The sequence below is a fragment of the Anopheles funestus genome, unplaced genomic scaffold, assembly GCF_943734845.2.
Source record: "Anopheles funestus unplaced genomic scaffold, idAnoFuneDA-416_04 scaffold_9_ctg1, whole genome shotgun sequence".
Taxonomy (NCBI): domain Eukaryota; kingdom Metazoa; phylum Arthropoda; class Insecta; order Diptera; family Culicidae; genus Anopheles; species Anopheles funestus.
Genome location: NW_026045350.1, coordinates 1 through 17,800, shown reverse-complemented (window position 1 = coordinate 17,800; position 17,800 = coordinate 1). Strand labels below are relative to the sequence as shown.

At 46.5% G+C, this 17,800-nt stretch overlaps 1 long non-coding RNA gene across 1 annotated transcript; it reads left to right on the top strand.

The window, feature by feature from the left end:
• Positions 1-428: 428 nt before the first annotated feature.
• On the top strand, positions 429-2,348 carry LOC125774456 (uncharacterized). Its single transcript, XR_007420915.1, has 3 exons — positions 429-752; positions 1,733-2,012; positions 2,083-2,348. It is a non-coding gene; the product is annotated as an uncharacterized LOC125774456 (long non-coding RNA).
• The last annotated feature ends 15,452 nt before the right edge of the window (positions 2,349-17,800 follow it).

Genomic DNA, 17,800 nt, shown 5'->3' with positions numbered 1-17,800 from the left:
CTTGGCTAATGTGTCTTGGCTAATGTGTCTTGGCTAATGTGTCTCGGCTAAGGTGTCTCGGCTAATGTGTCTTGGCTAATGTGTCTTGGCTAAGGTGTCTTGGCTAATGTGTCTTGGCTAATGTGTCTTGGCTAATGTGTCTTGGCTAATGTGTCTTGGCTAATGTGTCTCGGCTAAGGTGTCTTGGCTAAGGTGTCTTGGCTAATGTGTTTTGGCTAATGTGTCTTGGCTAAGGTGTCTTGGCTAATGTGTCTTGGCTAAGGTGTCTTGGCTAATGTGTCTTGGCTAAGGTGTCTTGGCTAATGTGTTTTGGCTAATGTGTCTTGGCTAAGGTGTCTTGGCTAATGTGTCTTGGCTAAGGTGTTTTGGCTAATGTGTCTCGGCTAATGTGTCTCGGCTAAGGTGTCTTGGCTAAGGTGTCTTGGCTAATTTGTCTCGGCTAATGTGTCTCGACTAAGGTGTCTTGGCTAAGGTGTCTTGGCTAAGGTGTCTTGGCTAATGTGTCTTGGCTAATGTGTCTCGGCTAATGTGTCTTGGCTAAGGTGTCTTGGCTAAGGTGTCTCGGCTAATGTGTCTTGGCTAATGTGTCTTGGCTAATGTGTCTTGGCTAATGTGTCTTGGCTAATGTGTCTCGGCTAATGTGTCTTGGCTAAGGTGTCTTGGCTAATGTGTCTTGGCTAATGTGTCTTGGCTAAGGTGTCTTGGCTAAGGTGTCTTGGCTAAGGTGTCTTGGCTAAGGTGTCGTGGCTAAGGTGTCTTGGCTAAGGTGTCTTGGCTAATGTGTCTTGGCTAAGGTGTCTTGGCTAAGGTGTCTTGGCTAATGTGTCTTGGCTAATGTGTCTTGGCTAATGTGTCTTGGCTAATGTGTCTTGGCTAATGTGTCTCGGCTAAGGTGTCTTGGCTAAGGTGTCTTGGCTAATGTGTCTTGGCTAATGTGTCTTGGCTAATGTGTCTCGGCTAAGGTGTCTTGGCTAAGGTGTCTTGGCTAAGGTGTCTTGGCTAATGTGTCTTGGCTAATGTGTCTTGGCTAATGTGTCTTGGCTAATGTGTCTCGGCTAATGTGTCTTGGCTAAGGTGTCTTGGCTAATGTGTCTTGGCTAATGTGTCTTGGCTAATGTGTCTTGGCTAATGTGTCTCGGCTAATGTGTCTTGGCTAAGGTGTCTTGGCTAATGTGTCTTGGCTAATGTGTCTTGGCTAAGGTGTCTTGGCTAAGGTGTCTTGGCTAATGTGTCTTGGCTAAGGTGTCGTGGCTAAGGTGTCTTGGCTAAGGTGTCTTGGCTAATGTGTCTTGGCTAAGGTGTCTTGGCTAAGGTGTCTCGGCTAATGTGTCTTGGCTAATGTGTCTTGGCTAATGTGTCTTGGCTAATGTGTCTCGGCTAAGGTGTCTTGGCTAAGGTGTCTTGGCTAAGGTGTCTTGGCTAATGTGTCTTGGCTAATGTGTCTCGGCTAATGTGTCTTGGCTAAGGTGTCTTGGCTAAGGTGTCTCGGCTAATGTGTCTTGGCTAATGTGTCTTGGCTAAGGTGTCTTGGCTAAGGTGTCTCGGCTAATGTGTCTTGGCTAATGTGTCTTGGCTAATGTGTCTTGGCTAATGTGTCTTGGCTAATGTGTCTCGGCTAATGTGTCTTGGCTAAGGTGTCTTGGCTAATGTGTCTTGGCTAATGTGTCTTGGCTAAGGTGTCTTGGCTAAGGTGTCTTGGCTAATGTGTCTTGGCTAAGGTGTCGTGGCTAAGGTGTCTTGGCTAATGTGTCTTGGCTAAGGTGTCTTGGCTAAGGTGTCTCGGCTAATGTGTCTTGGCTAATGTGTCTTGGCTAATGTGTCTCGGCTAAGGTGTCTTGGCTAATATGTCTTGGCTAAGGTGTCTTGGCTAAGGTGTCTTGGCTAATGTGTCTTGGCTAATGTGTCTTGGCTAATGTGTCTCGGCTAATGTGTCTTGGCTAAGGTGTCTTGGCTAAGGTGTCTTGGCTAATGTGTCTTGGCTAATGTGTCTTGGCTAATGTGTCTTGGCTAACGTGTCTCGGCTAATGTGTCTTGGCTAATGTGTCTCGGCTAATGTGTCTTGGCTAAGGTGTCTTGGCTAAGGTGTCTCGGCTAATGTGTCTTGGCTAATGTGTCTTGGCTAATGTGTCTTGGCTAATGTGTCTTGGCTAATGTGTCTTGGCTAAGGTGTCTTGGCTAATGTGTCTTGGCTAAGGTGTCTTGGCTAAAGTGTCTTGGCTAAGGTGTCTTGGCTAATGTGTCTTGGCTAAGGTGTCTTGGCTAATGTGTCTTGGCCAATGTGTCTTGGCTAAGGTGTCTTGGCTAAGGTGTCTTGGCTAAGGTGTCTTGGCTAATGTGTCTCGGCTAATGTGTCTCGGCTAAGGTGTCTTGGCTAAGGTGTTTCGGCTAAGTTGTCTTGGCTAAGGTGTCTTGGCTAAGGTGTCTTGGCTAAGGTGTCTTGGCTAAGGTGTCTTGGCTAAGGTGTCTTGGCTAATGTGTCTTGGCTAATGTGTCTTGGCTAAGGTGTCTTGGCTAAGGCGTCTTTCCTAAGGTGTCTTGGCTAAGGTGTCTTGGTTAATGTGTGTTGGCTAATGTGTCTTGGCTAATGTGTCTTGGCTAAGGTGTCTTGGCTAAGGTGTCTTGGCTAAGGTGTCTTGGCTAATGTGTCTTGGCTAATGTGTCTTGGCTAATGTGTCTTGGCTAATGAGTTTTGGCTAAGGTGTCTCGGCTAAGGTGTCTTGGCTAATCTGTCTTGGCTAATGTGTCTTGGCTAATGTGTCTTGGTCAATGTGTCTTGGCTAAGATGTCTTGGCTAATGTGTCTTGGCTAATGTGTCTTGGCTAATGTGTCTTGGCTAAGGTGTCTTGGCTAAGGTGTCTTGGCTAAGGTGTCTTGGCTAATGTGTCTTGGCTAAGGTGTCTTGGCTAATGTGTCTTGGCTAAGATGTCTTGGCTAAGGTGTCTTGGCTAATGTGTCATGACTAATGTGTTTCGGCTAATGTGTCTTGGCTAAGGTGTCTTGGCTAATGTGTCTTGGCTAATGTGTCTTGGCTAATGTGTCTTGGCTAATGTGTCTCGGCTAATGTGCCTTGGCTAAGGTGTCTTTGCTAAGGTGTCTTGGCTAAGGTGTCTTGGCTAAGGTGTCTTGGCTAAGGTGTCTCGGCTAATGTGTCTTGGCTAATGTGTCTTGGCTAAGGTGTCTTGGCTAAGGTGTCTTGGCTAATGTGTCTCGGCTAATGTGTCTCGGCTAAGGTGTCTTGGCTAAGGTGTCTTGGTTAATGTGTCTTGGCTAAGGTGTCTTGGCTAATGTGTCTTGGCTAATGTGTCTTGGCTAAGGTGTCTTGGCTAATGTGTCTTGGCTAATGTGTGTAGGTTAATGTGTCTTGGCTAATGTGTCTTGGCTAATGTGTCTTGGCTAAGGTGTCTTGGCTAAGGTGTCTTGGCTAAGGTGTCTTGGCTAAGGTGTCTTGGCTAAGGTGTCTCGGCTAATGTGTCTCGGCTAAGGTGTCTTGGCTAAGGTGTCTTGGCTAATGTGTCTTGGCTAAGGTGTCTTGGCTAATGTTTCTTGGCTAAGGTGTCTTGGCTAATGTGTCTTGGCTAAGGTTTTTCTGCCAATGTGTCTTGGCTAATGTGTCTTGGCTAAGGTGTCTTGGCTAATGTGTCTTGGCTAAGGTTTTTCTGCCAATGTGTCTTTGCTTAAGTGTCTTGGCTAATGTGTCTTGGCTAATGTGTCTTGGCTAAGGTGTCTTGGCTAATGTGTCTTGGCTAATGTGTCTTGGTTAATGTGTCTTGGCTAATGTGTCTTGGCTAATGTGTCTTGGCTAATATGTCTTTGCTAAGGTGTCTTGGCTAAGGTGTCTTGGCTAAGGTGTCTTGGCTAAGGTTTTTCTGCCAATGTGTCTTGGCTAATGTGTCTTGGCTAAGGTGTCTTGGCTTATGTGTCTTGGCTAAGGTGTCTTGGCTAATGTGTCTTGGCTAAGGTGTCTTGGCTAAGGTGTCTTGGCTAATGTGTCTTGGTTAAGGTGTCTTGGCTTAGGTGTCTTGGCAAAGGTGTCTCGGCTAATGTGTCTTGGCTAATGTGTCTTAGCTTAAGTGTCTTGGCTAAGGTGTTTTGGCTAAGGTGTCTTGGCTAATGTGTCTTGATTATGGTGTCTTGGCTAAGGTGTCTTTGCTTAAGTGTCTTGGCTAATGTGCCTTGGCTAATGTGTCTTGGCTAAGGTGTCTTGGCTAATGTGTCTTGGCTAATGTGTCTAGGTTAATGTGTCTTGGCTAATGTGTCTTGGCTAATGTGTCTTGGCTAAGGTGTCTTGGCTAAGGTGTCTTGGCTAAGGTGTCTTGGCTAAGGTGTCTTGGCTAAGGTGTCTTGGCTAATGTGTCATGACTAATGTGTTTCGGCTAATGTGTCTTGGCTAAGGTGTCTTGGCTAATGTGTCTTGGCTAAGGTGTCTTGGCTAAGGTGTCTTTGCTAAGGTGTCTTGGCTAAGGTGTCTTGGCTAAGGTGTCTTGGCTGAAGTGTCTTGACTAAGGTGTCTTGGCTAAGGTGTCTTGGCTAAGGTGTCTTGGCTAAGGTGTCTTGGCTAATGTGTCTTGGCTAATGTGTCTTGGCTAACGTGTCTTGGCTAAGGTGTCTTGGCTAAGGTGTCTTGGCTAATGTGTCTTGGCTAATGTTTCTTGGCTAAGGTGTCTTGGCTAAGGTGTCTTGGCATAAGTGTCTTGGCTAATGTGTCTTGGCTAATGTGTCTTGGCTAAGGTGTCTTGGCTAATGTGTCTTGGGTAATGTGTCTAGGTTAATGTGCCTTGGCTAATGTGTCTTGACTAATGTGTCTTGGCTAAGGTGTCTTGGCTAAGGTGTCTTGGCTAAGGTGTCTTGGCTAAGGTGTCTTGGCTAATGTGTCTCGGCTAATGTGTCTCGGCTAAGGTGTCTTGGCTAAGGTGTCTTGGCTAATGTGTCTTGGCTAAGGTGTCTTGGCTAATGTTTCTTGGCTAAGGTGTCTTGGCTAATGTTTCTTGGCTAAGGTGTCTTGGCTAATGTGTATTTGCTTAAGTGTCTTGGCTAATGTGTCTTGGCTAATGTGTCTTGGCTAAGGTGTCTCGGCTAATGTGTCTTGGCTAAGGTGTCTTGGCTAAGGTGTCTTGGCTAAGGTGTCTTGGCTAAGGTGTCTTGGCTAATGTGTCTTGGCTAATGTGTCTAGGTTAATGTGTCTTGGCTAATGTGTCTTGGCTAATGTGTCTTGGCTAAGGTGTCTTGGCTAAGGTGTCTTGGCTAATGTGTCTCGGCTAATGTGTCTTGGCTAATGTGTCTAGGTTAATGTGTCTTGGCTAAAGTGTCTTGGCTAAGGTGTCTTGGCTAAGGTGTCTTGGCTAATGTGTCTTTGTTAATGTGTCTTGGCTAAGGTGTCTTGGCTAATGTGTCTTGGCTAAGGTGTCTTGGCTAAGGTGTCTTGGCTAAAGTGTCTTGGCTAAGGTGTCTTGGCTAAGGTGTCTTGGCTAAGGTGTCTTGGCTAAGGTGTCTTGGCTAATGTGTCTTGGCTAATGTGTCTTGGTTAATGTGTCTTGGCTAATGTGTCTTGGCTAATGTGTCTTGGCTAAGGTGTCTTGGCTAAGGTGTCTTGGCTAATGTGTCTTGGCTAATGTGTCTTGGCTAATGTGTCTTGGCTAATGTGTCTTGGCTAAGGTGTCTTGGCTAAGATGTCTTGGCTAAGGTGTTTCGGCTAATGTGTCTTGGCTAAGGTGTCTTGGCTAATGTGTCTTGGCAAATATGTCTTGGCTAATGTGTCTTGGCTAATGTGTCTCGGCTAATGTGCCTTGGCTAAGGTGTCTTGGCTAAGGTGTCTTAGCTGAAGTGTCTTGGCTAAGGTGTCTTTGCTTAGGTGTCTCTGCTAAGGTGTCTTGGCTAAGGTGTCTTGGCTAATGTGTCTGTGCTAAGGTGTCTTGGCTAATGTGTCTTGGCTAAGGTGTCTTGGCTAAGGTTTCTCGGCTAAGGTGTTTTGGCTAAGGTGTCTTGGCTAAGGTGTCTTGTCTAATGTGTCTTGGCTAATGTGTCTTGGCTAATGTGTCTTGGCTGAGGTATCTTGGCTAAGGTGTCTTGGCTAATGTGTCTTGGCTAATGTGTCTTGGCTAATGTGCCGTGGCTAAAGTGTCTTGGCTAAGGTGTCTTTGCTTAGGTGTCTCTGCTAAGGTGTCTTGGCTAAGGTGTCTTGGCTAATGTGTCTGTGCTAAGGTGTCTTGGCTAATGTGTCTTGGCTAAGGTGTCTTGGCTAAGGTTTCTCGGCTAAGGTGTCTTGGCTAAGGTGTCTTGGCTAAGGTGTCTTGTCTAATGTGTCTTGGCTAATGTGTCTTGGCTAATGTGTCTTGGCTGAGGTATCTTGGCTAAGGTGTCTTGGCTAAGATGTCTTGGCTTAGGTGTCTTGGCTAATGTGTCTTGGCTAAGGTGTTTTGGCTAATGTGTCTTGGCTAAGGTGTCTTGGCTTATGTGTCTTGGCTAAGGTGTCTTGGCTAAGGTGTCTTGGCTAAGGTGTCTTGGCTAAGGTGTCTTGGCTAACGTGTCTTGGCTAATGTGTCATGACTAATGTGTTTCGGCTAATGTGTCTTGGCTAAGGTGTCTTGGCTAATGTGTCTTGACTAAGGTGTCTTGGCTAAGGTGTCTTTGCTAAAGTGTCTTGGCTAAGGTGTCTTGGCTAAGGTGTCTTGGCTGAAGTGTCTTGGCTAAGGTGTCTTGGCTAAGGTGTCTTGGCTAAGGTGTCTTGGCTAAGGTGTCTTGGCTAATGTGTCTTGGCTAATGTGTCTTGGCTAACGTGTCTTGGCTAAGGTGTCTTGGCTAAGGTGTCTTGGCTGAAGTGTCTTGGCTAAGGTGTCTTGGCTAAGGTGTCTTTGCATAAGTGTCTTGGCTAATGTGTCTTGGCTAATGTGTCTTGGCTAAGGTGTCTTGGCTAATGTGTCTTGGCTAATGTGTCTAGGTTAAAGTGCCTTGGCTAATGTGTCTTGGCTAATGTGTCTTGGCTAAGGTGTCTTGACTAAGGTGTCTTGGCTAAGGTGTCTTGGCTAAGGTGTCTTGGCTAATGTGTCTCGGCTAATGTGTCTCGGCTAAGGTGTCTTGGCTAAGGTGTCTTGGCTAATGTGTCTTGGCTAAGGTGTCTTGGCTAATGTTTCTTGGCTAAGGTGTCTTGGCTAATGTTTCTTGGCTAAGGTGTCTTGGCTTATGTGTATTTGCTTAAGTGTCTTGGCTAATGTGCCTTGGCTAAGGTGTCTTGGCTAATGTGTCTTGGGTAATGTGTCTAGGTTAATGTGTCTTGGCTAAAGTGTCTTGGCTAAGGTGTCTTGGCTAATGTGTCTTTGTTAATGTGTCTTGGCTAAGGTGTCTTGGCTAATGTGTCTTGGCTAAGGTGTCTTGGCTAATGTGTCTTGGCTAAAGTGTCTTGGCTAAGGTGTCTTGGCTAAGGTGTCTTGGCTAAGGTGTCTTGGCTAAGGTGTCTTGGCTAATGTGTCTTGGCTAATGTGTCTAGGTTAATGTGTCTTGGCTAAGGTGTCTTGGCTAAGGTGTCTTGGCTAATGTGTCTTGGCTAATGTGTCTTGGCTAATGTGTCTTGGCTAATGTGTCTTGGCTAATGTGTCTCGGCTAATGTGTCTTGGCTAAGGTGTCTTGGCTAATGTGTCTTGGCTAAAGTGTCTTGGCTAAGGTGTCTTGGCTAATGTGTCTTGGCTAAGGTGTCTTGGCTAATGTGTCTTGGCTAAGGTGTCTTGGCTAAGGTGTCTTGGCTAAGGTGTCTTGGCTAAGGTGTCTTGGCTAAGGTGTCTTGGCTAAGGTGTCTTGGCTAATGTGTCTCGGCTAATGTGTCTCGGCTAAGGTGTCTTGGCTAATGTGTCTCGGCTAATGTGTGTTGGCTAATGTGTTTCGGCTAATGTTTCTTGGCTAAGGTGTCTTGGCTTATGTGTCTTTGCATAAGTGTCTTGGCTAATGTGTCTTGGCTAATGTGTCTTGGCTAAGGTGTCTTGGCTAATGTGTCTTGGCTAATGTGTCTAGGTTAATGTGTCTTGGCTAATGTGTCTTGGCTAATGTGTCTTGGCTACGGTGTCTTAGCTAAGGTGTCTTGGCTAAGGTGTCTTGGCTAAGGTGTCTTGGCTAAGGTGTCTCGGCTAATGTGTCTCGGCTAAGGTGTCTTGGCTAAGGTGTCTTGGCTAATGTGTCTTGGCTAAGGTGTCTTGGCTAATGTTTCTTGGCTAAGGTGTCTTGGCTAATGTGTCTTTGCTTAAGTGTCTTGGCTAATGTGTCTTGGCTAATGTGTCTTGGCTAAGGTGTCTTGGCTAATGTGTCTTTGCTAATGTGTCTAGGTTAATGTGTCTTGGCTAATGTGTCTTGGCTAATGTGTCTTGGCTAATGTGTCTTGGCTAATGTGCCTTGGCTAAGGTGTCTTTGCTAAGGTGTCTTGGCTGAGGTGTCTTGGCTAAGGTTTTTCTGCCAATGTGTCTTGGCTAATGTGTCTTGGCTAAGGTGTCTTGGCTAAGGTGTCTTGGCTAAGGTGTCTTGGCTAAGGTGTCTTGGCTAAGGTGTCTTGGCTAATGTGTCTTGGCTAATGTGTCTTGGCTAATGTGCCTTGGCTAAAGTGTCTTGGCTAAGGTGTCTTTGCTAAGGTGTCTCTGCTAAGGTGTCTTGGCTAAGGTGTCTTGGCTAATGTATCTGTGCTTATGTGTCTTGGCTAATGTGTCTTGGCTAAGGTGTCTTGGCTAAGGTGTCTCGGCTAAGGTGTCTTGGCTAATGTGTCTTGGCTAAGGTGTCTTGTCTAATGTGTCTTGGCTAAGGTGTCTTGGCTAATGTGTCTTGGCTAAGGTGTCTTTGCTCAGGTGTCTTGGCTTATATGTCTCGGCTAATGTGTCTTGGCTAAGGTGTCTTGGCTAAGGTGTCTTGGCTAATGTGTCTTGGCTAAGGTGTCTTGGCTAATGTGTCTTGGCTAAGGTGTCTTAACTTATGTGTCTTGGCTAAGGTGTCTTGGCTAAGGTGTCTTGGCTAAGGTGTCTTGGCTAATGTGTCTTGGCTAAGGTGTCTTTGCTCAGGTGTCTTGGCTTATGTGTCTCGGCTAATGTGTCTTGGCTAATGTGTCTTGGCTAAGGTGTCTTGGCTAATGTGTCTTCGCTAAGGTGTCTTGGCTAATGTGTCTTGGCTAAGGTGTCTTAACTTATGTGTCTTGGCTAATGTGTCTTAGCTTATGTGTCTTGGGTAATGTGTCTTGGTTAATGTGTCTTGGCTAATGTGTCTTGGCTTATGTGTCTCGGCTTATGTGTCTTGGCTAATGTGTCTTGGCTAAGGTGTCTTGGCTAATGTGTCTTGGCTATGGTGTCTTGGCTAATGTGTCTTGGCTAAGGTGTCTTGGCTTATGTGTCATGGCTAAGGTGTCTTGGCTAAGGTGTCTTGGCTAAGATGTCTTGGCTTATGTGTCTTGGCTAATGTGTCATGACTAATGTGTTTCGGCTAATGTGTCTTGGCTAATGTGTCTTGGCTAATGTGTTTTGGCTAAGGTGTCTTGGCTAATGTGTCTTGGCTAAGGTGTCTTGGCTAATGTGTCTTGGCTAAGGTGTCTTGGCTAATGTGTCTTGGCTAATGTGTCTTGGCTAATGTGTCTCGGCTAATGTGTCTTGGCTAATGTGTCCTGGCTAATGTGTCTTGGCGAATGTGTCTTGGCTAATGTGTCTTGGCTAAGGTGTCTTGGCTAAGATGTCTTGGCTATGGTGTCTTGGCTAATGTTTCATGACTAATGTGTTTCGGCTAATGTGTCTTGGCTTAGGTGTCTTGGCTAATGTGTCTTGGCTAATGTGTCTCGGCTAATGTGTCTTGGCTAATGTGTCTTGGCTAAGGTGTCTTGGCTAATGTGTCTTGGCTAAGGTGTCTTGGCTAATGTGTCTTGGCTTAGGTGTCTTGGCTAATGTGTCTTGGCTAAGGTGTCTTGACTAATGTGTCTTGGCTAATGTGTCTTGGCTAATGTGTCTTGGCTAATGTGTCTTGGCTCAGGTGTCTTGGCTAAGGTGTCTTGGCTAAGGTGTCTTGGCTAAGGTGTCTTGGCTAATGTGTCTTGGCTAAGGTGTCTTGGCTAAGGTGTCTTGGCTAATGTGTCTTGGCTAATGTGTCTTTGCTAAGTATCTTGGCTAAGGTGTCTTGGCTAAGGTGTCTTGGCTAATGTGTCTTGGCTAATGTGTCTTGGCTAAGGTGTCTTGGCTAATGTGTCTTGGCTAATGTGTCTTGGCTAAGGTGTCTTGGCTAAGGTGTCTTGGCTAATGTGTCTTGGCTAATGTGTCTTGGCTAATGTGTCTTGGCTAAGGTGTCTTGGCTAATGTGTCTTGGCTAAGGTGTCTTGGCTAAGGTGTCTAGGCTAATGTGTCTTGGCTAAGGTGTCTTGGCTAAGGTGTCTTGGCTAATGTCTCTTGGCTAATGTGTCTTGGCTAATGTGTCTTGGCTAATGCGTCTTGGCTAATGTGTCTTGGCTAAGGTGTCTTGGCTAAGGTGTCTTGGCTGAAGTGTCTTGGCTAAGGTGGCTTGGCTAAGGTGTCTTGGCTAAGGTGTCTTGGCTAAGGTGTCTTGGCTAATGTGTCTCGCCTAATGTGTCTCGGCTAATGTGTCTTGGCTAAGGTTTTTTTTTTTTTTTTTTTCAAGGAGAGATAAAAATCTTCTTAGACACCACCAACGGTGACATGGGATTTTTACCCAGTAAAAAAACTCTCCTTGGCCACGTAGTGTTGCTGCCACCACCCACGGGATCACCTCGCGGTATAACTTCACGGGTGGGGCTCTACAATGGACTTAGTCCACACCTTAACTTAACACCATAGACTATTCAACGGGACGAGACGTACATTCAGGGTTCAGTTCAAGACTTGCAGTACCCACAAGTACTCACCGACACTCAAACACACACTGACACATAAAGCACATGAAGCAAAACACATCACACGTAACTCCCTTCCCACTCGGCCAAGTCTTTGGTCCACCCTCCAGGCGTGCTGAAGTTTTGTGGCGATCAATCGCATAGCTAATGCCACGGCATCCCACTTTCTGCAGTCCTCGATCATTAGCTCGACCAGGTTGCCATTGTTGATTGTTGAACCACACTTTTCACTGGCTTCATGCCGTTCGTCGACAAATCTGGGGCAGTGGAAGAGCACGTGTTCGGCTGTTTCATCTACGGTCACGCATACTGGGCACCTCGAGGAACTCGTGTGCTGGTACTTGTGAAGGTAACTCCTGAAGCACCCATGGCCAGTATGGAATTGGGTCACAAAGAAATTCACTTCTCCATGCTTCCTATCAATCCATACCGCTAAGTTCGGGATTAGTGCATGTGTCCAACGTCCTTTGGTGGAGAGGTCCCATTCTGCCTGCCACTTCGCCCTGGATATAGTTCTAGCGGAGGACCTAGACATTCTCGCTCCGATAATGCCGCTACCTCCGGAACACTCACAGTCTTCTGCCAAGATGATGCAAATAGGCATCATATTAGCCACCACACATGCCGCCGAGTACGAAGTTGTCCTATAGGCGCAGATCACTCTCAGCGCTAGCAACCGGTACACCCTATTTACAACACGCTGATTCGCCTTAACCGCCAGAATATGCGCCCAGTTTCCGGCATTGTATCTCAGGCGTGTAGTAGCTACATCGGCGAGAAGTCGTCTGCTACTACTCTTGGGACCACCAGTGTTTGGCATGATCGACATCAACGTATTTGCAGCCTTGGTGGCATTGCTGCAGGCGTACTCGAGATGCTTCCGGAAGCTAAGACGATCGTCGATGACCACTCCCAGGTACTTCAGTTGCCGTACGGAAGCAATGAGCTCCGTGCCCACGCGAAAGCGCGCTGTTTTAATCACCTTATGGCTGCTGATCAACAGGAACTCCGTCTTGTTATGCGCAATGCCTAGTTTAACGCTTCGCATCCATGACTCTACTCTACCTACAGAGTCGGAGGCGAGGAACTCGATCTCCTCTATAGATTCGCCAAGGACCGTTAAAGCGATATCATCGGCGAAACCAGTCAACTCCGCTCCTGGAGGTAGTTTGAGGCGCAGAACTCCGTCGTACATTACGTTCCACAAAGTTGGACCGAGGATCGAACCTTGTGGAACTCCAGCCTTGATGTCCATTGACTGAATGCCTCGTTCGGTGTCGTACATAAGCACTCGTTGCTCTAGATAGCTCCTGAGCAGCCTGCAGAGGTACGGGGGTACCATCATGTTGTCCAGAGCGAGTGCTATGGCTTCCCAACTGGCGCTGTTAAACGCGTTCTTCACGTCTAGCGTAATAACTGCGCAGTAGCGATTTCCCGTTCGCTTCCTCGCGAAAGCGTTGCGCGCCCTCTCCAGCACTGCAGCAACCGCGTCTCCAGTAGACCGCTTCTTCCGGAACCCAAACTGCCTGTCCGACAGACCACTGCTTCCTTCCGTGAGGACCACTAAGCGGTTTAGTATCAGTATCTCTAATACTTTAGCGAAGCTGTTAATAACCCCTAATGGCCTTAGCGCCGACGAGGCACCAGGTGGTTTCCCGGGTTTCGGGAGGAGGACGAGCCTCTGTCTCTTCCACACCGAGGGGAAGAGGCCAGTATTGAAGCAACGTTGGAAAACGTTCCGGAAAACTTCTGGATGTACTTTGATAGCGGCCACGGTCGCTTCGACCGGAATACCATCGGGGCCAGGAGCCTTGCCCAGTTTCAGCCTATCCGTTGCCTTCAATATTTCGTCGATGGTTACCGAATCGGGAATCACTTCTGGAGAACGAAAGGTTTCACTCAAGATCGGTTTCTCGTGGCAGGGAAAGAGCTCTTCAACTATGCTTTTTAGTTTATGGGGACATCTTTCTCGGGGGAGATTGTGTCCCGAAAGCTTGCCCAATAATTGACGGTACGCCCCGAAGGGATTGCTATTTGCCTCTTCACAAAGAGCATTAAAACACCGTCGCTTGCTGGACTTGATCTCACGCTTAAGGTTCGACCTAGAAGAGATGTAGGCAGCTTTCAACTCTTCTCTGCGTAACGTCGTGGTTGAGCGTTGCAATACCCTTCGAGCTTCGATGCAACGGGCACGCAATCTAGCAATGGTGCTATTCCACCAGTAAGCTGACCGTTTCTGACGCGATCCTGGTATTTTCCGCGGCATGGTGGCATCACAGGCTGTGGTAGCTGCAGAAACGATATCAGCGGCAGAGGTGCAGTCTGCAAAACCACCCACGCGCAGGGCGTCGTGGAATTTGGCATCATCAAAATGATGCCTTTTCCATGTGGTAAACCACGTGAACCGTGCGCATATGGCGCGCTGGCTAACGGCCTTGTAGCGTATCACCCTGTGGTCACTAAGAGTGAATGCATCGCTCACTCTCCAGTTCATCGCGCTTGCCAGGGACGGGCTACAGAACGTCACATCTATAACAGATGTTCTGTCCTTTCTCTCGAAGGTTGGAGTGGAGCCCACATTTGCGACCACCAGGTCGAACCTCGCTAGGAACTCCAAAACCGCATTTCCCCTGTTGTTTGTTAGCTTACTGCCCCATTCAGTGGCCCAAGCGTTGAAATCTCCAGCAACTACTATCGGTTTCAAGTCACCTAGTTCATCTGTCAGCCTACTTAGCATCTGTGCAAACTTTTCATCATCCCAGCTAGGCGGAGCGTACCAGCTACAGAAGGTGACGTTATTTACTGTCGCGATAACGAAGCCGTCGAAGCAGCAGGAAACTATACTTTGGATCGGTAACGCTCCGCACGCCCAGACTGCGGCAGTGCCAGAGGGATCGAATGCCCAGTTGCTGCACCCTCTTGGAATTCGATATGGTTCGGATAAGAGCGCCACATCTCCTTTCTCTTCCTTCACCACTTGGCTAAGCAGGTCTTGGGCCGCTTTACAATGGTTCAGGTTGTGTTGAACTACTTCCATACTGGTGGTTTTCTGACCGCCGAGCAGTATGGACCGCCAGTCTGGTGTGCGTTATCTCCCGGCGCGCACAGGACACACTTCGAGGGTTTATTGCAGGTTCTTGCTAAGTGCCCTTTCTCGCCGCAGCGCATGCAGTTTTCAGTCCTGTCTGGTCCATTGCAGTTACGCGCCTGGTGGCCAAAGTCCCAGCAGCGGAAGCATCTGTTTGTTTGTGTAACCAGTCTAACCGGACAGATTGACCAACCGATTTTGACCCGAGCCGCCTGCATCACAAGGGACGAAAGCTTGACCGGCATCTTTATACGAGCCGTCTGCATGCCATTGTACGATGGCTTTAATACCACCTCCAGCTTTACGCCTTCACAGTCAAACTGTTTTCTCAGGTCACGCTCAACGTCGGAGACCTGCACTTCTTCGTCGATGTAGCGACACTCTATAGTGTCAAACTGGCTTAACACTTTAACCTCCCCTGCAGCGCCTACTGACTGTTTTAGTTGCTCCTCGAAGGTAGCGCCACTAATCCCCTCGCTTCTCTTTAGTTCGAAGAGAAGTTTTCCGTTCTGCATGCGACGGACCCTGGTCACATTTTCTCCGAGCGAGTGCAGCGATGGGTCTGCCTTTAATTTGTGAAGTATCTCCGCATGTGAACTGGCTTCATTCACCGAAACAACTATAGCCTCTGCTCTGTGGCGTCTTAGAACAGACTGCGTGCGGTTTACTTCGAACTCTGGGAGGTTGGGCTTCTTTTTGCCTTTTTTAACCACTGTGCTCCACTGATATTGCTCATCAACGTTGCTCTCGGGAGCCGTTGCCGACGTGCTTTGAACATCGCATTTTGCTCTCTTCTGTATTTCCGTGACCTCCTCCGGCGTGCGAACATTTCTACCCCTTTTGAAGGAAGCCGGCGTATGTAAAGGTTGGCCGTCCTTCAAGGCATCTTGTACGCTTTTTTCTGCACGTTCTGCACGTATCTTTAGCGTCACCATTTCACGCTCCGCGTTGGTTAAGACCGACAGAAGTCTCACTGCCATCTTTTTAATCGGAGCATGCACATTGTTCCTGTCCTTGGTGAAGAGGTGAAGTTCTCTTGCCGTACACAGGGCTTCCTGCAAAATACTACCGATTTTTCCAACCTCATCGTTGTTTGAACGAGGTGTCACAACCTTTGGGGAAAAGACCGTTTCCGACTCGATCACGGATTCCTCTACCACTTTCACGGCATGATCTTCCTCTGCATCCAATACTTCGGTGACCGCGTCGACAACTGGCGAAGCGGCGTGCTGCCTATCTTCACCTGGTGGTGATCTCATCGTCTTTGTGCTCCTTACAAATAAGGAGCCGAAGTCTTTCAGTGTAGACTGAAAGCTGCCTTGCTTCGCTTCATTCCCGTTCATCAGATGGCGAGGTACTCACAAGACAAAAACAAAAGTACTCACCGGGCCAGTCGTGTGCAAACCGGCCTTTAGCCGGGGAGGGTACTCACTCTCTTTCGACCCGGACAGGGCGGCGGAGAATGGTCGTATAGTTACACTAAGCCACTTACGCACTAGTCCACAATGTACGTAAGGATCGGTGATGATCTCACATACACTATTCCGGTCGTAACTTAACGCAGTGAACCCGATTTTGCTTGTACACTTGGCGTAAACATGCTTAAAACCGCCACTCACGACGAAATCACTTTATCACCGAATCACTACACTTTGTAAGTCGTCCACCAATCACGTAGCTCGCAGAAAAGAAAAAACACTTCGTACACAAAAAAAAGGAGATCACGCACTAACTCCCGTAGAGGAACAGATGTGGGGGATACAGATGACACTCACACATGCACACTACCACGGACGCCAACGACGCCAACTTAAGTGCGTCAAGATAGAATTCGTTTCGCTTGACGCAGCTTTACCGACCGATATCACAGCTGATCACATCACGCACGGTGTCCCACTCTTTTCACTAAGAATGTGATTTGCGCGCAGTTGACTTTGCTATACCAACCAGCGGAAAGCTTCGTAAAACATATGGATAACTCAAAATTCTCAGAGAGCCGCACAAAAACACGTCTGCTTTAGTGAACTAACTTACTCACACCCTGCTACCCCCACCCTCACAGATTTCGGTTGAAGTTGATGATTTTGGTCGATGTTGATGGTTTTGGTCGAAGTTGGTTTTAAACAACAGATTTCGGTTGAAGTTGATGATTTTGGTCGATGTTGATGGATTTGGTCGAAGTTGGTTAGAAACAACAGATTTCGGTTGAAGTTGATGATTTTGGTCGATGTTGATGGATTTGGTCGAAGTTGGTTAGAAACTACAGATTTCGGTTGAAGTTGATGATTTTGGTCGATGTTGATGGTTTTGGTCGAAGTTTTTTAGAAACAACAGATTTCGGTTGAAGTTGATGATTTTGGTCGATGTTGATGGTTTTGGTCGAAGTTGGTTAGAAACTACAGATTTCGGTTGAAGTTGATGATTTTGGTCGATGTTGATGGTTTTGGTCGAAGTTTTTTAGAAACAACAGATTTCGGTTGAAGTTGATGATTTTGGTCGATGTTGATGGTTTTGGTCGAAGTTGGTTTTAAACAACAGATTTCGGTTGAAGTTGATGATTTTGGTCGATGTTGATGGTTTTAGTCGAAGTTGGTTTTAAACAACAGATTTCGGTTGAAGTTGATGATTTTGGTCGATGTTGATGGTGTTGCTCGAAGTTGGTTTTAAACAACAGATTTCGGTTGAAGTTGATGATTTTGGTCGATGTTGATGGTTTTGGTCGAAGTTGGTTAGAAACTACAGATTTCGGTTGAAGTTGATGATTTTGGTCGATGTTGATGGATTTGGGCGAAGTTGGTTTTAAACAACAGATTTCGGTTAAAGTTGATGATTTTGGTAGATGTTGATGGTGTTGGTCGAAGTTGGTTTTAAACAACAGATTTCGGTTGAAGTTGATGATTTTGGTAGATGTTGATGGTGTTGGTCGAAGTTGGTTAGAAACTACAGATTTCGGTTGAAGTTGATGATTTTGGTCGATTTTGATGGTTTTGGTCGAAGTTTTTTAGAAACAACAGATTTCGGTTGAAGTTGATGATTTTGGTCGATGTTGATGGTTTTGGTCGAAGTTGGTTAGAAACTACAGATTTCGGTTGAAGTTGATGATTTTGGTCGATGTTGATGGTTTTGGTCGAAGTTTTTTAGAAACAACAGATTTCGGTTGAAGTTGATGATTTTGGTTGATGTTGATGGTTTTGGTCGAAGTTGGTTTTAAACAACAGATTTCGGTTGAAGTTGATGATTTCGGTCGATGTTGATGGATTTGGTCGAAGTTGGATGGAAACTACAGAATTCGGTTGAAGTTGATGATTTTGGTCGATGTTGATGGTTTTGGTCGAAGTTGGTTAGAAACAACAGATTTCGGTTGAAGTTGATGATTTTGGTCGATGTTGATGGTTTTGGTCGAAGTTGGTTTTAAACAACAGATTTCGGTTGAAGTTGATGATTTTGGTCGATGTTGATGGTTTTGGTCGAAGTTGGTTAGAAACTACAGATTTCGGTTGAAGTTGATGATTTTGGTCGATGTTGATGGATTTGGTCGAAGTTGGTTTTAAACAACAGATTTCGGTTAAAGTTGATGATTTTGGTAGATGTTGATGGTGTTGTCGAAGTTGGTTTTAAACAACAGGTTTCGGTTGAAGTTGATGATTTTGGTAGATGTTGATGGTGTTGGTCGAAGTTGGTTAGAAACTACAGATTTCGGTTGAAGTTGATGATTTTGGTCGATTTTGATGGTTTTGGTCGAAGTTTTTTAGAAACAACAGATTTCGGTTGAAGTTGATGATTTTGGTCGATGTTGATGGTTTTGGTCGAAGTTGGTTAGAAACTACAGATTTCGGTTGAAGTTGATGATTTTGGTCGATGTT